Below are 19357 nucleotides of genomic sequence, written 5' to 3' on the forward strand. Positions count from 1 at the left end.
CTTGCGAGGGCTTCCTTGCGAGGGAATCCAATGAGGACTATGAGGAAGCTTGCACGCTTCTCAATACCTTGGTAAAAATACCGGAGTCATCAATGGAAGTTTGCATCTCTATCTCAATTAAGCTTCCATGTTTACATTGCTACCTTGGTTGTGCACTTTACCTTTCCTAGCTTAGTTGATAGGCTAGTTGATAGGATTAGAACCAAGGTTGCATAACTCTTTGGTAGTTGAGATAGCAACACACCTAGCAAAACCATAGTTGCACATTTAGATAGTTTATCCATTGCATAGGTTATGCTTAGGTTGAAATTGGAGGCTATAGTTAGAAGTAGAATTTTAAGTTGCCTAATTAACCCTCTCTTAGGCATCATGCATGGTCCTTTCACATAGGCAAGCTATAGCCTAAGCACCATGCTTAATCTATAAACTCACTACTTCGGTCTAAGCTCCAATGAAATGAGACCAAAGCTCTCTTTAAGAGCGATGAAACCCATGCAAGATGTAACTACACTAAACAAGGTAGTTAACTAAGATGCTAAGCTTATAACAAGCTCCAAGTATACTATCAAAGCAAGTATGCTTGAATGAAGTACTTGATTAAAGTAAAAGTATATATTCAAGTAAGGAAAGTGTTTCAAAAGAGGAAAGATACAAGAGCTATACTAGACTCCAAAGACTTCTTCTAGAATCGAATTCTTACTCTAACTCCCACAACTAGCCTAACTACTAGAGAGTGATCTCACTTGTGGCTATCTTAGCTTACGATCTTGGATATATTAATTAGAGATGGTTACAAAGTGGCGCCAACAATCCTATTTATAGTACAAAGGAGGAGGGATACTTGTAGGAGGAGATGGGAGGCTGGTGGAGCCCTAGTAGGGTCGGGTGACCCCCTAGGGTTGATTGACCCTAGGATCCACTGTCTCATCATCTAATAGTGCAGGGAGCTCCTCCAAGGCAGTTGACATGTATCCTAGGTAGTGTAATAGCCATAGCTTGACCGGGGATGCCATGGTGGGTCCTCCAATCCTTGCATTAATTCATGATAACCCTTTGATGCAACCACCATCAAAGTAACATCTAGGATTGGCCCAAAGTGTGTTTCCTAGTCTTGGCATGGATCGGTGATGTGGCACTAGGTGGGGCCAGGTCAGGCTACCTAGGGTGGGGATAGCCAACCGCACTAGCAAGTCCTTGGTGGCCTTGCCATGACCCCTTGCTACTTGTTGTTGAATTTGATGAAATTTTATCAACATTCAAATATCTTTCAAGTGCAAGTGGAACTATGTTAATTGAAACAGAGATCATCACTATAATGTTAATTATACCTTCAATTTAGGTGCAATGTTGATAGTAAAAATGGTGTTTCATGACCATCAACAAGGATGCTTACAATGCTAATAAAAATGCACTAGTCACGACTAGGTTATGACACTATGGTTTAAGTGGGCACCAAGGTTCCTATGGCCACCATAATGGTGGCAGGAACAGAGGGCGTGGAAGAGGCTTTCTTCCTGAATGGAGGTGCCTCATCAAATTTTGCTTTACATGTTGGCAATAGAGTCACCATAGTTTTTTTTGAACAAGCTATGAAGCAAAGCTCCCTAGACAAAATATATCAAAATGAAAGCACTATACCGATTAGCAAAGTGCTAACCATAGTTGGCATCAAAACCTCCACCATCTGCTACAACAGCTGCACCTTTGACATAGTGAGGGCGGCCCATCTTTGACACCACAAGGGTGGCCCATCTGGGTGATTGATTGGATCTACTTTGTGCTAGCCTCGATACCCCGATGGCTGATGAGAAAACCCAGGAGCTGTCCTGACAGGACTCCAAATACACATTTGGTTGGGTCAAGCTTCCACTTGTATTCTCGAAGGTTGTCAAAGGTTTCCTTTAAGTCAGCAATTAGTGTTGAGGGATCCTTGGTCTTGACAACTACATCATCAACGTAGGCTTCAACGTTACGACTGATTTGGTTTCTTAGGCATGCTTGGATGGCTCACTGATAAGTGGCTCCAACATTTTTTAACCCAAAGGACATAGTTGTGTAGCAGTAGGTGCCAAATAGAGTGATGAAACATGTCTTGCTTTGATCTTCTTTCCTAAGGGCAATCTAATGGTATCCCAAGTAATAATCAAGAAAGGATAAGAGAGCCAACCCAGTTGTAGAGTCTACAATCTGATCAATGTGCAGCAAGCCAAAGGGACCCTTTAGGAAATTCTTGTTGAAATCTATGTAGTCGATGCACATGCACCACTCAGTCGACTTCTTCGGTATGAGCACCAGGTTAGCTAGCCAGTCAGGGTGAAGAAATTCTCTGATGAACCCAGCTGCTAATAGCTTAGTGATTTTCTTCTTGATTGCTGCCTTCTTATCTAGTGAAAACCATCGTAGTCATTGGTTGACTGGCTTGGAGCTAGGATTTAATTCTAATTTGTGCTCAGCCAACTCTCTTGGGACACCTAACATGTCGGCTAGCTTCCAAGCAAAGATATTTTTGTTGTCCCTGAGAAAGTTGGTGGGTGCCAGTTCCTATTCTTTGGAGAGATGGGCACTAATCATTTCCATCTTGTTGGGATCACCGGTGCCTGTTGACTAAATATGCTCGGTAATCCACCGAGGGTGATTCCCATGATGGTAGATTGATCGGAGAGGTGCACATGAACAGGAGCTTGATGGTGACAGAGATACAAGATTAGATAGGTTCAGGCCATCAATGTAACACCCTGGTGTTAAGCATGCATTTGGCATTGGCATTGCATGAGCACAAGCATCATTGATCATTCATGAGCATGAACATCTCAAGTTTTATCTCTATGATTGCTTATATCACATGTGTTGTCACTAAATGCTTTACATATGCTAGGGTTTACATGTGACCAATGTATGAAATGCTTGTGGGACTTTAGGAGTACCTTTAACATGTTTAGAATGTCACATGGAACAACTTTGGTACTCATGACTTGGACCCAATTGGCATCTAAGTTATGGATATAGTGTAAGTTACCATTTTCAAATTGTATGTTTGACCTAAGTTGAACTATAGCATAGATTGTTTGCATGGCTATACACCCTTAAGCAAAGTTGTAGTACTTAACTAGGGTAACAACTTTTATTTTTGTGTCAAGACCTAATTCGGTGCATAGCATGCTCAAAAATAGCTCACAAGTAGTAATATAATTACTGTTTTTGACTTTGAAAATTTTTCTAATTCTGGGATCGCATTATAGTTTCAATGTACCTATGTTTGACGTGCTATAGTTCATCAACTAGGCTGATCTAGACTAAACTCATTTAAGCAAAGTTGGAGTACTCATGAAGCTCTATAACATTGATTATTATGGTTTTAGCTGAATCACGCTGGTTTGAGAGATAGAGAGTGAGGAAGGGGGCAGTTTTAGTCGATCTAAAATGGCTCATGCCGATTCAGATCGGGCCAGTGGTGGCCGACCGTCATCAGACCATGCTCGCCATCTGGTAGCCATACGCTAGTGTGGGCCCCACCAGTCTAGCTGGGAGGGCTTCAACACTACCATGACACGCCTGTCTGCTCTCTCTCGCTCATTTCCTCTCCCTCGCTCGCTCTCGCATCCGCAAAGGTGACGCCAAGCCTACCATTGCTGCCGCCGTGCTCCACCCACTCATGCACCATCGTCGCTGCACCATTGCCCAATCCAGCTTGCCTATAGCTCTACCATCGTCACCTCTTCCACCCTAACCTGCTAGCCCCACTTGCCGAGCCTTGGTAAGGGTGCATTTTGCATCACTGTCGCCTTGAGCTCGTCGGAGCACCACCGCACACTTTGCTCACCATGGCCGTGCCTTTCCATCGCACCTCCTGCCCTCCTTTTCTATGGTCTGTGGTTGTTTTGTGGTCCTTATGATTAGGTAGGAGCTTGGCTTGATGCTACTCTGTGGTCACGCGGGAACACATCGCCGCTCCCGCTATGGCCGCCATGGCCGTGAGCTTGAGCTCAATGCGGCCAGCCATCTCGGGGTCACTCCTATCCCCACTCGTTGTGGTCTTCACATGACCTTGTGACCAAGATCTAGTAGGCTAGATGGAGACTCCCCTCTCACTGCCAGCTAATCGGAATGGAGAGCCTCGCTGCAGCGCACCGAGCACCGCCGCATGGCCATGCACGCGGCCAAGCTTGTCCACTATGTCACCATGGCCTACTCCTCATCATAGTGCTACGATAGGTCTCCAGGATGGAGTAGCCATCCTCACCGACGCATGTCATGGTCGAAGATGGCTGGCGCATCGCTGCACAGCTCTGCCATGCCACCATCGCCGCTGGTGAGCCGTCTTTGGTGAACCCTAGGTCGCTTAGTCACCACCTATCAACGTGGCTCAATGTGGGGAACACATAGGTGCCACCGTCGCACGGGGTGATCTCGCTGCTAGCGAGATATCGCTAGCCAGAGCACCTCCTCTACTCTAGAGTCACTGATGCATGGGTCCTACTGACCAACGGGCCCCATCTGTCAGTCAATTTGTGTCTTGGTTTTCTTATTTGTTTTCACAGATTTGAATGCATGTTTCAAAAATTCATATCTAGAGCTACGGATGTCCAAATGGTGTGAACCAAATTTTGTTGGATTCATCATGAAGTGTAGTATTTGATAAAAATATGAAATACACTATTTATGATATTTTTCTAGGAGAATAAAATGGAACTAGATAAATGCTTTTTAAATGTTTTCAATCTTGTAAAATACATAACTTGAGCTAGGGAAGTGATAAAATTGTGATTCTAATTTTTATGATCTTGTGTTAACTTTCTCTAGATAGGAAAAATGTTTAACTTATAGTAAAGTTGATTGGAATAGGGTCTTTCTATTTATCTTTAACAAATGGTGTTTTTATGAGGAAATTCATAGGGATACAAATAAGTAACTTATTGCCATACAAATTTTTGTATAGTGTTAATGGGTTTTATGAAAGCTAAGTAAAATATAAAATCTATTGTTTGACACTTTTTAATTGGGATAACTATTTTCACTAAAATCAGCCCTTATAACTTGTCATTTATGTAGAGGGTGCTGTACTTGTCTTTTTGAAATGAAATTTTTACAGTAGCCTTTTGGGATCATATATGGACCACTGTATTTGTCTCACAATTTACTGTGTAGTTTTGATATATATTCTTTATTTCACCTTATTATCTAATTAAATTAATAAAGGCATTTAAATAATTGAGTTAGGGTTTATCATCATATTTTCTAGAGTGTGTATTATGCCTATGAACTGTTGGTACCTTTGTTTGCAATGAAATATTTTTTTGCTCTATAATTCATTTATAGAAGTTGTTTGGACAGATTCTGTTGCTAGGTGTTTTGCATAGGCACAATGGAGTTTGTTGTAAAAATGGTTAATAACAAAGTTGTAGGGAATTTCTTTATCTTGTTTGTGTCAAAATTTCAGGGCAATAGGCCAAATGGTTTGAGAGTTATAGCTATTAGAAGTTGGTCTTCCAAAATGCTTACTCTCTGGAATTTCTAGACAGACCTGGGAATTTTACCTATTTTTGCTAGGATAGTTGTTGAATCAGGTTTTGGTGATTAAATGAAAGTTGTAGGAAATTTTATAAGCTTTCCAGAAAGTCTAAGATCATAGCATTTTGTTGAGTAGAACTCCAGTTATGAAATAAACTTGTAGCTATTGTGTTGTTGTTTAGAAATGGACTTAGTGTGGATTCTTGAAATTTCTAGAGAAGAGATATGCACCTACTCAGTAAATAAGAATTTAACCTTGTTATCATACTAATGACCTAATGTGATAGTCATCCTTTAACCATGTGCATTATCATGACATGTCATCCATGACCCTTCTTATGCATTCATGATTCTCACTTTTTGCATATACATGCAATAGGTGCGACGGAAGAAATCACTGTGTTGGAGTACGAGGCCGATCCCTAGGAAGAGCATTAGGAAGTGTAGAAATAGGAGGCCCCAAGAGAAGGCGAGACCGATGGTTAATAGTTGCCTAAGTGCCTCGATCACCAACCCTCAACCTTTGTAAAAGGCAAGCCCCGGAGCATTCTAAGCCTCCTATGTTTTCAAACTATCAATTTGAGTCCCTTTTGTTGATGCATTAAGTAATAGGAGTTGATTGGAACCACTTGCTGCATATATCTTCCTTGATCATATATATATCTTGAATCCTATGTGGGTCCAAGATCGAATATATGCCTAGCCATGCTTAGTCGGTAGAAGTCGGGTGATTACCTATCACCTGCATAATATAGGCTGATAACTAATCACAATTGGCTATATGTGCTAGCGTGGAATATAACCATGTGTCAATGAATAAAGGAGACCAGATGGGATCATGATAGAGAAGCAACAAGGCATGGAGGTCTTGGGTGCCTATCTATCCCCATCTGTGTCGATTAAGGACTGATTCACTGTACGTCCTCATGTCATGTTGAACGCATGCCTATCACTTAGTTGGTCGAATCTAGTCATATGACCGCAAAGCCGAGTAGCTCACACACTAGAGGTAGTAAGGATGTGTGGGCAGTAAGGATGTGCGGAGAGCTAATGGCGTGAGTCCAAGGGTAGGACCAAGTCCTAATCTTCCTGGCAGATTGGTAGAATCTCTAAGGGTGCAGCATTGATCGGACCCATGAGTTAGTCCTGAATTGTACCAAAGGTGACCTAAGGCTACCTTCATGGGGTTTGCCTTAGTTTGTGTTAGGAATAAATTCCCCAGCTAGGTAGGAATCGATTCGAATCGTCATCTCTCCTAGATAGTGAGAACTTGACTGAGCAGCGGCAACGTAGAGTAACTTAATGGAAACTTGATGGTATTGATGATGCTCAAATTATTCTTATACCGGATATGGTTACTAATGCTTGTTAGCTTAATCAAGTGATTGCTCTAGTACAGGTGATAATCTAGAGATGCTTAATTGAATAGGTATTCAAATTAATGCTAGAGGTACTAAATCTCCAAGTTATATTACTTAAGCTTTTATGCAAAATGTTGTCTAGCTAACTCCACCTTTAAAGCCATGCATACTCCTTGGTGTCTTATTATTTTGGTTTATGATGGGTAAGTCTAGCTGAGTACATTCTCGTACTCAGGGTTTATTCCCATTTGTTGCAGATGACGTGATGTACCATGGTTACTGCAAGCATTGCATAACTCCTGCAGTTGATGGATAGTAAGACAAAGGGCATGGTCATTCTATATCATCTCACCTATGTGCTTTTGTTGGAGATGATCCTAAGCTGGCTATCTTGATGATGTTTTGAAACTATGTTGCTTCTGCTACTTCTCAATTTGGGTTGTAACAACTCTATTGAAACTCCGATGTATGAGAACTATTTGTGAACCTGTTGTAACATGTGACTGGTTGTGTTGAATCATGTACGATCTTGGTTTGTACGTTGGTTTGTTTGAGATCCTTCATGATTTCATTAGACTACCGGGTTTATATGGGTTCAAGTATGATGGTTTGATCGCTTCGGTGATTGCTATTGTACTTGTGCTCTTATAAATTGGACAGTTCTGTTATAGCTGGCATCGGAGCAAGGTTCAACATTAAACTTGTCATATGTGTATTCAAAACAAAGGTTTTAATTTATAAAAATAGAAAGTATGCTAGTGGTCATCTCCCTTATGCCTAGTTAAGGACTATTAGGTGGCTATATAAGTACTAACATGGGATGCATTTTTGCTTTCATTGTCCATACGGCGTGCTATTGTTTGAATGCCATTCACTTGAGTAGTAATGTTTGGATTGAATGCCTCTACGCCTAGGTAAGAAGGTAAGTTAATGAGTGGCTTTACCACAAGGTGTGAAGTGTGCAGTCAGGGAGAGCTAGCTTTGATAGGGCTGTATATGCATGCTTGCATGTGTGTATGGTGCGTATTTAATTGTGGGTAATAAATTGTCATTGGGTAGCTTTGATATAGAAATATATATTGGGATATATGGAAGTATTTAGTTTACCGCTCTCATATATTCAACCTAGAGCCTAGATTACATTCTTGTACATTTAATTGTTGGGATGGGCTAAAATGAATCTTCTACAGGTACACTAATAACAAAACATGTAGCTCATTTAGTTATGATTATATTGAGAGAACGTGTGTATGCCACGACATATATCGTTAAGGATTTAATTTTTCCTAAGTTCATAAGGATGTATGGAACATGCATGCATCATGATAAATCATTCATTCATATCATTACATTGTTCGTCCCCTTATAAGTTTTAGATTATGTTATGTAACCCTTTTCTATTATCATGTTGTCTCATAGGAGTTATACCATTTTGATACAGATGGTAGCCCCAGGAGTCCCTGTTGCAAGTGACACCTTTTTGGCACTATTTGGAACTCCCACCCTACTATGGAGGGTACTGCACTCTGTCGGGTATGCTAAGCTACCTCGCTACTTTTGGAGCGAAGTGGTAACTAAGGGACAATAGTAGTATGACGTACGGGTGACTGCCCTAGCCCATGCTGATCACCCATAGTGGCAAGGCTGGAGTGTGGAGTCAGATGGGCAGACACCTTGGAAGGGTGCCCAAGTTGTAGCTTTCAAGGTCTTCAGTGAGATATGTCAGTACTTTGGGGACGAGCTTGTCAACGGTCTTGCTGGATCCTTTCCTCAAGTGGACACATCTCAAACCGCTTGGACCCAACCAGGCGGTAATGCTTTAGTAAGAGACTAGGATAAAAGAGTAGGAAGTAGTAATTCTACCATGAGTGCCATGTATGCTGTTATGAAGATGTTTTACTCTCATCAGGATAGCTACATCAACTATATGCAAGAGCTCCAAAGAGCATAGGCTGCATAGCGTAGGATACGAGAACACGTGCACAGGCACAAAGGGCAGTTAGAGCAGCTCAGAATGAGATAGGTAATTATATGACAGCCTTGGAAGCTCGTTGGGGGCAGTTTGTCCATGCTGTTGCTAAGAGGGATGCAGCCATAGCAGAGGTTTAGGGGATCTGTATGGAGAGAGATGAGGCTATTCACCTTGCTAAGACTAGGGAAGCAGCTAGAATGCGGATAGTGTTTCAGGCTGCTAGGTAGGTAACAGAGTTTGATCGCAGAGAGCAGGAACTTATACACTAGGTTGAGGAGCTTCAGTTGGATGTTCATCATCTCAACAACATGGTGAAACCAATTCTTCCTCCAGATGCTCCAGTGGTGGAAGAAGATCCCATTGTGTTGATTGCCGAGGATGATGGCATGGAGGTGGATGGTGAGGACGAGCCTGAAGATGAGGAGATTGAGCCTTTTGAGGATGACCACAGTGATGGTGTGTCTAACATCGACAGCGACCCCCCACGGAGTAGCTTAGCTTTAGTATCTAGCTAGATGCGTTAGCTCTCTATCTTCAATCATATATGTAATGAACTCATAATTTAGTTCGATCTTATGGTGTACCCTTTGATGTACTCTTGAAACCTTGCATGTATTCCATGTTGTGGTTGCACTTTTAATGAATGACCATTAAGTTGGTAAGTAATTTGGCATATACGAAATGCATTGCGAATGGCATTAAGTAATATAATTGGTGATGGATGGTTGTGGAAATGAATTATTGTGCCTCTATTTTATTCTATCAATTTATATTCTCTCTAGTAAATTCAGTTTGACATAATTATACAATTCTTCAATTTTCTGACATTATCAATAATTGCTTACTGTTGCAATTCTGCAGATGCCTCGCACCCATTCTAGAGCCGGTGAGAACAATGGGAACTATGGTGCCGAGGGTAGTGGCTTGAATGGTCATGACAATGAGGATTTGCCACCACCGCCACCACCCTTTCTGGCAGAGTTGATGGCTATGCTCGTTGAAGGGCAATGTGCTATGGGCGAGGCTATGCGCACCATGGCACAACAAGTCGCCCAGGGCAGACATCAGTGCTAGGGTGCTGAGCCAAACCAATACAGTGATTTCAAGGAGTTCCTAGATACCAAGCCACCTATTTTCAAGGAGGCTGAAGAGCCACTCCAAGCAGAGGAATGGCTGAACACACTTGAACAAAAGTTTTGTTTGCTAAGGCTGACTGACCCAATGAAAACTGAGTATGCATCCCACTAGTTGCATGGGCCTACAAGCATTTGGTGGAGTCATCACCGAACCACCCTGCCTAAGAATGCTCACATTACCTAGAACCGGTTTAAGGCTGCTTTCCGAGGACACTATATTCCTCCGGGTCTTATGAGTATCGAGCATACCGAGTTTATGAAGCTAACACAAGGTACAAAGAGCTTGACTGAATATCTACATGCTTTCAACAACCTGTCAAGATATGCCACAGATTTTGTTGACACTGATGTGAAGAAAATTGCTAGTTTCAAGCAGGGACTTGGTCCCAAGCTGATGAAGACTCTTGCTAATAACAAGTCTACCACTTTTAATGAATTTGTCAGTGACGCCTTAACTCAAGACAATCAAAACAACATTTATGCTACATCCAAGAATAAGAAGAGAGATTTTGAAGCAGGCGCTTCTCAGTCAAAAGCTCCAGTTGCTGTGAGACCTCAGTTTCGCCCACCTGCTCCCAGGTTCAAGCCACCTTAGAAAAAGGTGCAAACCATTCAGAATCAGAAGTTGTTTTGCAAGGCCTATTCTGTTACTCCACCAAAGGGCGGCTTAGGACAAGGAAGTTCCAATGTTCCACCAAGCAACCTGCCGTGTTGGAACTGCAACAAGCCCGACCATTGGGTAAGAAATTGGCCCTATCCCAAGAAGAACAACCAAAAGCAGGGTAATTCCAATGTGCATCAGGGACATGTGCACTATACCACTATTGAAGAAATTTCTGCCAGTGAAGTTGTTACTGTGGGTACGTTTCTTGTGAACCAACATCCCACAGTTGTTTTGTTTGATTCTAGGGCATCACATTCATTTATGAGTTAAATATTTATATCCAAACATAATCAAAGGGTAGTTACTATAGATAAGGGTAGTTACTACATAAGTGTAGCCAGAAATCAAATCTCCACGAACCAAATAGTTGTGTGCATCTCAATAAGCAACCGTGAGTATACCGCAGATCTTGTAGTGTTACCCTAGTTGGGGATAGATGTAATCCTGGGAATGAAATGGAAGAGTGGCCATGGAGTTCTTATTGATACTTCCACTCGGGTGGTTATGTTAAGGGAACTAGACAGTAAGAATGCTTTCTTAGTACCACTTCCCAGAGATTTTGACCTCCAAAATGTAGCTAATGCTATCCAGCTCGTGACTATTGCTGACATTCTAGTGGTGTGTGAATTCTCCAACATGTTTCCGGATGAGTTACCTAGGTTACCACCTAACAGAGATGTAGAGTTCAAGATTGAATTATTACTAGGCATGACACTTATCTCGCGAAGGCTTATAGGATGCCACCCAATGAATTAGCTAAGCTCAAAGTGCAACTGTAGGAGCTTCTTGAAAAAGGTCTCATTCGACCCAGCTCATCACCATGGGGTTTTCCTACCATATTCATGAAAAAGAAGGATAAATCTTTGCAGATGTGTGTGGACTACCGACCCCTTAATGTGGTAACAATCAAGAACAAGTATCCATTGCCTCAAATTGATATCTTGTTTGATCAGCTATCAAAGGCTAAAGTGTTCTCCAAGATCGATTTGAGATCGAGGTACCACCAAATTAAGATCAGGCTAGAAAACATACCTAAGGCTACCTTTTCTACTAGGTATGGTCTATATGAGTATCTTGTCATATCTTTTGGGCTAACCAATGCCCCTGCCAATTTCATGTATCTCATGAATTCGGTGTTCATGTGTGAACTTGATAAATTCGTGGTAGTGTTTATTGATGACATCTTAGTTTATTTTGAGAATGTAAAAGATCATGAAGAACACCTAAGAGTTGTCTTAACAAGGTTGCGAGAACATAAGCTGTATGCTAAGTTTTGCAAATGCGAATTTTGGTTAAAGAAAGTACCGTTCCTTGGTCATGTGTTATCTGAAGATGGAATCTCAATAGATCTAGGCAAGGTGCAAGAAGTTATGGATTGGAAGGCCCTGACATTGGTTCATGAAGTTTGGAGTTTCCTTGGATTAGCAGTTTATTACCATCGTTTCTTTCAAGACTTCTCTAAGATAGTCAAACCCATGACCAGATTACTTCAGAAAGATGAGAAATTTGTGTGGACTCTGGAGTGTGTGGCTGCTTTTCACACTTTATGGACTTTGTTGACCACTGCCCTGGTTTTAGCATAGCCCAACATAGAAAAACCATTTGATGTGTTTTGTGATGCATCTGGTACTGGTTTGGGGTGTGTGCTCATGCAAGAGGGCCGAGTCATTGCCTATGCCTCGCATCAACTAAGGAAACATGAGGTTAATTACCCAACTCATAATTTAGAACTAGCCACGGTTGTTCATGCTTTGAAGATTTGGAGGCACTATTTGCTTGGCAATGTGTGCCACATTTACACTGATCACAAGAGCCTCAAGTACATCTTCATGCAACCTGAGTTGAACATGATACAAAGAAGATGGTTAGAGCTAATCAAGGATTACAACCTTGAGGTGCATTATCATCTGGGCAAGGCAAATATAGTTGCAGATGCTTTGAGCTGGAAGTATCATAGCAAACCATTACTAGAAGATGGCTTCAACCTACTGCATCGTGTAGTTTTACATAATCTCACTATCAGTTGCTCTCTTGAAGCTAAGGCCATGGAACTCCAAAAGACCAACATGGGTATATTTTATATCAAGAGAAAGATGGAAGAAAAGAGACTAAACATTTTAGATTAGATGAGAGAGGTGTACTCTAGTTTAAGGATAGGCTTGTTGTACCTAAAGATAGAGAACTTAGGGACCAAATCATAGATGAAGCACACTCTTCTAAATTTTCCATCCATCGTGGCAGTAGCAAGATGCATCAGGATTTGAAGACCTAGTTTTGGTGGACAAAGATGAAGAAAGAGATTGCTGCATATGTGGCTAGTTGTGATACTTTAATGGAAATGGGGATCCCGATCTTCTATCAGGTAGTGATAACTATCATTGTGGCGGAGAACGACACACCGATCCGGCTTCAGATCGAAAGATCAAACCCTGCAATCTTAGCACCACAACTCCTCTAGTTATCAATCGAGACATGGATCCGGTTGACCTCGCTAAGAAGGCTAATCCCTGCCTGCGCAACAAAGAACACAAGCAAGAACAAGAAAGAAAGCAACCAAATTGCAGATGAATGATTAATCTCATGAAGTTGGGGTCTCACAAACCGATGAACGGTGAAACTATTCTTGACAGATTAATCTAAGCAAAACCCAAAACCTAATGTCGGTGGCGGTATATGATTATAAAGGTCTTAGGGTCATCGCCTACCCTGGACATGCCCCCTAATGGGCCCAAACATGATACACGGTCCATCGGACCAAAAGACGGTGTCGCAGTACCCTGGTAGATTCTGGACACTAACTTGTTTTGACAATTCCCGTTGATTATAGAGGCCTTTTGATGTGAGACCACTTGGATTGGCTTCCTTATCAAATTAGCTTTCCAACCATATATGGATCATCAAAAAAGGAGTCAGGATGTGTCTTGGGTGACCAGTTTAAGGCAGACTGGTCTTGGAGGTCGAGGCAGACTCAAAATGATATTGGACCGGGCCTCCGGTTTCTATTGAACGTCCTTGCTGGTCATCAACACCTCCACCTCTTCCTCTAAGTCCCTCATGACCCTCTCCAATATTCCTAAGCAAGATAACATCATTAGGTAGTAGTCTATTCTCAAAAGTATGAAAATGATCGCTTAAGAACGAGCTCACCTCTAAATTGAGTTGATGCATTCGAGCTTGGGTCATTGGACCTTGCATGACGGTTGGAGGATCAGTGGGTACATCTAAAGAAGTGATGTCCTCATCATCCTCCCCTCTTGAAACTAAGTCGTCTCGAGTCAAGCTCATCTTCTTCTCCCAAATAAGGCTTCAAATCTGCAATGTTAAAGATGGGACTAACCCCGAACTCGGGTGGCAACTCAAGTTCGTAGACATTATCATTTATTTTCTCAATTATCTTATAAGGACCAGCTACTCTTGGCATTAATTTTGACTTACGTAGCTCAGGAAATCTATTTTTTCTCAAATGTAACTAAACCAAATCACCCGGTTGAAGTTTAATTTCTTTTGTACCTTTACTACCAGCAATTCTATACTTTTCATTCATTCTTTCAATATTTGCTTTAGTTGTTTCGTGCAACTTATGAATGAATTTAGCATGCTCTCTAGCATCACTATATATTCTCTCAATGGTAGGTAAAGGCAAAAGATCAATAGGAGCGTGAGGGTTAAAACCATACACTACCTGAAAAGGACTTACGTTGGTGGTGGAATGTTACGCCCTGTTATATGCAAACTCCACATGCGGCAAACAGTCTTTCCACATCTTCAAATTGCGCTTTAAAATAGCTCTCAACATGGTGGACAATGTTTGATTCACTACCTCAGTTTGCCCATCAGTTTGGGGATGACATGTTGTAGAAAACAGCAGCTTGGTCCCCAATTTATTCCACAAAGTGCGCCAAAAATGACTCAAAAATTTTGCATCGCGATCTGAAACAATAGTAGAAGGCATACCATGCAAGCGAACGATTTCTTCAAAGAAAAGGTCAGCAATATGAACAGCATCGTCGCTCTTATGACAAGGAATAAAATGTGCCATATTAGAAAAACGATCAACCACCACAAAAATACTATCCCTCCTACTCTTAGTCCTTGGCAAACCCAACACAAAATCCATAGATATATCAGCCCAAGGAGTAGAAGGAATAGGACAAGGCATATACAAACCATGTGGGTTCAACCACGACTTAGCTTTTTGACATGTGTTGCACCGAGCCATGTACCGTTCTACATCTTGCCTCATCCTAGGCCAAAAGAAATGTCTGGACAGCACCTCCTCTGTCTTCTTGGCTCCAAAATGTCCCATCAATCCACCTCCATGTGCCTCCTGCAACAACAAAAGATGAACGAAGCCAACTGGAATGCATAGGCGGTTAGCTCTAAACAAAAATCCATCATTGATAATAAACTTATTCCATGTACATCCTTCTCTACAATTTAGCAACACATCCTTAAAATTAGGATCAACCGCATATTGTTCTTTTACTGATTCAAGCCCAAAAATCTGACAATCAAGTTGGGACAGCAATGTATATCGTCTAGACAAAGCATCAGCAATCACATTATCCTTTCCTTTCTTGTGTTTGATAATATAAGGAAAAGATTCAATAAATTCAACCCATTTAGCATGCCTACGATTCAGATTATGTTGAGAGCGAAGATACTTAAGTGATTCATGACCAGAATGAATAACAAATTCTTTAGGCCATAAATAATGATGCCATGTCTCTAAAGAACGGAAAAGTGCATACAATTCCTAATCATACGTGGAATAATTAAGAATAGGACTATGTAATTTTGCACTAAAGTAAGCAATGGGTTTACCATCTTGCATCAAAACACCCCCAATGCCAACTCCACTAGCATCACATTCTAGCTCAAAAGTCTTACCAACATTTGGAAGTTGTAGCACTGGTGCGTGTGTGAGCTTGTCCTTCAAAGTGTCAAAGGACTCCTCATGTGCCTTTTCCCAATGAAACACCACCCCTTTCTGCGTCAACTCATGCAACGGGGCAGCAACGGTGCTGAAATCTTTAACAAACCAGCGGTAGAATCCTGCAAGACCAAGAAAACTCCTCACCTGTGTGATAGTTTGTGGGACCGGCCAGCTGTTTATGGCTTCAATTTTTGTCTCATCCACCTCAATTCCCTATAGAGTTACAACATAGCCAAGAAAAGAAACTCGATCCGTGCAAAAGATGCACTTCTCAAGGTTACCAAATAAACGTGCATCACATAAAGCATTAAAAATAGAATATAAGTGATCCATATGTTCATCAAAAGACTTGCTGTAAATCAATATATTATCAAAGTAAACTACCACAAAATGGCCAATAAAAGCTCTTAAAACCTCATTCATTAAGTGCATGAAAGTGTTAGGTGTATTTGTCAAACCAAAAGGCATCACTAACCACTCATATAACCCGAATTTGGTTTTAAACACAATTTTCCATTCATCTCCAAGTTTCATTCTAATTTGATGTTAGCCACTTCGCAAGTCAATCTTAGTGAAAATTATAGAACCACACAACTCATCAAGCATGTCATCTAGCCTAGGAATAGGATGACAATACCAAATAGTAATATTATTGATGGCTCTACAATCAATACACATACGCCAAGTTCCATCTTTCTTAGGAACCAAAAGTATAGGAACGACACAAGGACTAAGGCTTTCACGTACATACCCACAGTCCAAAAGGTCTTGGACTTGCTGCTGAATTTCCTTAGTCTCCTCGGGATTGGTTCGATAGGCAGCATTGTTAGGCAAGGTTGCTTCTGGAATCAAATCAATTTGATGCTCTATCCCTCTCATAGGTGGCAGCCCAGGAGGTATCTCAGCTGGAAAAATATCCTCATACTCCTGCAAAAGGTTAGTGACAGCAGGAGGCGCCAAGCTAACAATATCATCAAGCGAAAACATAGCTCGTTTGCATACCAAAGCATAGCAAATATCATCATCAGAAATTTCAACAAAGTCACATTTTGTTGCAAGCATAACACCACCCTTCAATTTAATCCCCTCAGCCTTAGAAATAGATGTAGACTTATCCTTTTTAGGTTGGAGAATAGAATTAGCAACTTACTAATTTTTAGATTGAACATCATTCAAACTAGCATCACGTTCTCTATCAGCTTGTACAATTTGAGCAGGGGTCAAAGGTACCAAAGTAATTTTCTTTCCTTTATGCTCAAAGGTGTGTTTATTACTTCTACCATGGTGTGTAGCATCATTATCATGTTCCCAAGGATGACCCAATAAAAGTGAACAGGCTTGCATAGGTACCACATCACAATCAACAGAATCTACATAATAACCAATGGAAAATGAAACTCTACAAGTTTGTGTTACCTTTGCTTTTCCAGAATCATTTAGCCACTGAATATAGTATGGACGTTGGTGTGGGCATGTGGTCAAGCCAAGCTTCTTGACCAAATCAGAACTCACCAAATTATTGCAACTACCTCCAACAATAATGACATGTGCTCGACAGTTGCTAATGATGAAGAAAATCTGGAACAAGTTATGGTGTTGTAGCTTCTTAGGTTGCTGCACTTGTGAGCTGAGCACCTGCTATATAATGATGCTCCTATAGGCTGCTGTGGCCTCATCACCAAGGACTTCGCCATCCTCCTCATCTGCATCTTGGTCTTCTTCATCCTCAATGTCAGAGGTGCTGATGTAACCATCTTCTATAGCAATATATGCCCGCTGACTTGGGCAGTCCTTCTACACATGGCTAATGCCATGGCAGCGGTGGCACTGAATGCCTAAAGTGCATCCCGTCGATGCAACGGATGAGGCACTCTTGGTAGGCACCTGCAAAGAATTTTTACCTAAATCTGAAGGTCATGCGAGAGGTGTCTTAGGTGTAGCGGTAACTCTAGAGGCTGTTGGTCGCTTGCTCACTGGTGGAGGCACCCAAAAAGTGGTTGGCTTGGTTAGCCCTAAAGATGGTGCCGAGCATGGCGTGTATGTGGTGCTGACCTTGCTCTTGCTCTGCTGTTCACGCCCCTGCAATTCCTTTTCTGCAAGCATAGCAAACTGAAACAATTGGTTGACAATGTTAAATTCTTTATAATCAACAATGTCCTAAATCTCGCGCCTCAAACCCGAATAAAAACGACAAATGGAATCTTTGTTCCCCTCGACAACACTACAACACATCAATCCCTTTTGGAGCTCACCATAGTAATCCTGTACAGATTTATCTCCTTGTTCTAAATGCGTCAATTTCTTATGCAAGTCTCTATGATAAGAAGGAGGTACAAAATGATCACACATAGCTACCTTAAGTTCTTCCCACGAACCAGGTAAAGCATCCTGTGCAGCTAGCCCATTCCACCAAATAATGGCAAAATCCTTAAACTCACTAGTAGCTTATTAAACTCTATGATGCTCAGGCACAAGGTGGGCGCTAAACTTTTGTTCTACTATCATCTCCCAATCAAGATATCCCTCAGCATCATAATGACCCAAAAAAGATGGTATTGTGAACTTAATCTTAGCATAAGGATCATCGGGCACACGGTGATTATTACCTTGATGGTGGTGGACACCACCCATACCTGTCGTGTTGTGGCAAAGACGTCGTCGTAATCTTGCTTGTCGGAAGGCTGATCGATCTATGTTCCCACTAGCATCATGCACCATGTCTTCTAGTAAGAGACCATCAGTGTTGCTGTCGGAGACGTCTTATTGCCTGCCGCAAAGGTTTCCAACTCAGTAACCTTGTCAGTTAGCATGGAAATTCGTTTGTCCAAACGCTCCATGCTATTGCCAATGTTGAGTTCAATGAGTGCATCAATGATGGCCTTCCTGATGGCCTCATTCATCCTTTTTTGGGCATCATCTACAACAACTTGTAGTTGCTCTTGGTTGACACACTCGTTGAAACCCTTAGGATTGTTATCTCTAGTCTGATCACCTCCTGCCATTGTAAACACAAAAACAGAAACAAATGGTGAAAGTTATCCCTAACAAATAACTATGTGGTTTTAGTTGCAGTGGTGTCACTTTTCATAGCAAGTGGAAGCATCTTACCAAGCTCTTACCAACACAAGCAGTGGGTGATACAACCGGTGGCTAGTTCGTGATACCTGTGAGGCAGTGGTACCGAGATTGCAAGGCCCTTTTTCTATATTGATCTGAAGAGTTTGTGGAGCTTGGAAGGCATACAAACAATAATATGTATATCTAGCACAAAAGTCAGTAACAGAAAGTAATGCTGAATTATAGTCCAAAGTACTTGTTCTCGTTGCTGGTCTAAAATGTTCCAAGTACCAGGTGTGTAACAAACAAGTATGGTGGATAGCAAGGTGATAGGGGTGTGAAAAACAAGTATGGTGGATGGCAACAACAACACAAACAAGAAACCAGACAGCACACGCTAACACAACTCACTTTGGCCATCTCTATGTGCTCCTCTAGATATTGTTCCTCTTTTGCCCTTCTCTTTTTCTATTTTTTGGGCTGTCGTTGTTTTTTTGGGAAATTTTGACTTTTTATTTTTATTTTTTTGATATTTTTCGTTCACTTAGGAGCACGAAATAAGTAACCACAGAAAATATGAGCTTAAACAAGTGAAAGACATGGTCTATGGAAATTTTAGAAGACGTGCTCAAAATCGACAAAAAGCTTGTAACCACGAAAAGAGGATCTTGTGACCAGTTTTTGATCAAAATAAAATTTTCTAACCCTAGCCATGTAGGGAAT

The sequence above is a fragment of the Miscanthus floridulus genome, chromosome 12 (genome assembly GCF_019320115.1).
Source record: "Miscanthus floridulus cultivar M001 chromosome 12, ASM1932011v1, whole genome shotgun sequence".
NCBI classification, from domain to species: domain Eukaryota; kingdom Viridiplantae; phylum Streptophyta; class Magnoliopsida; order Poales; family Poaceae; genus Miscanthus; species Miscanthus floridulus.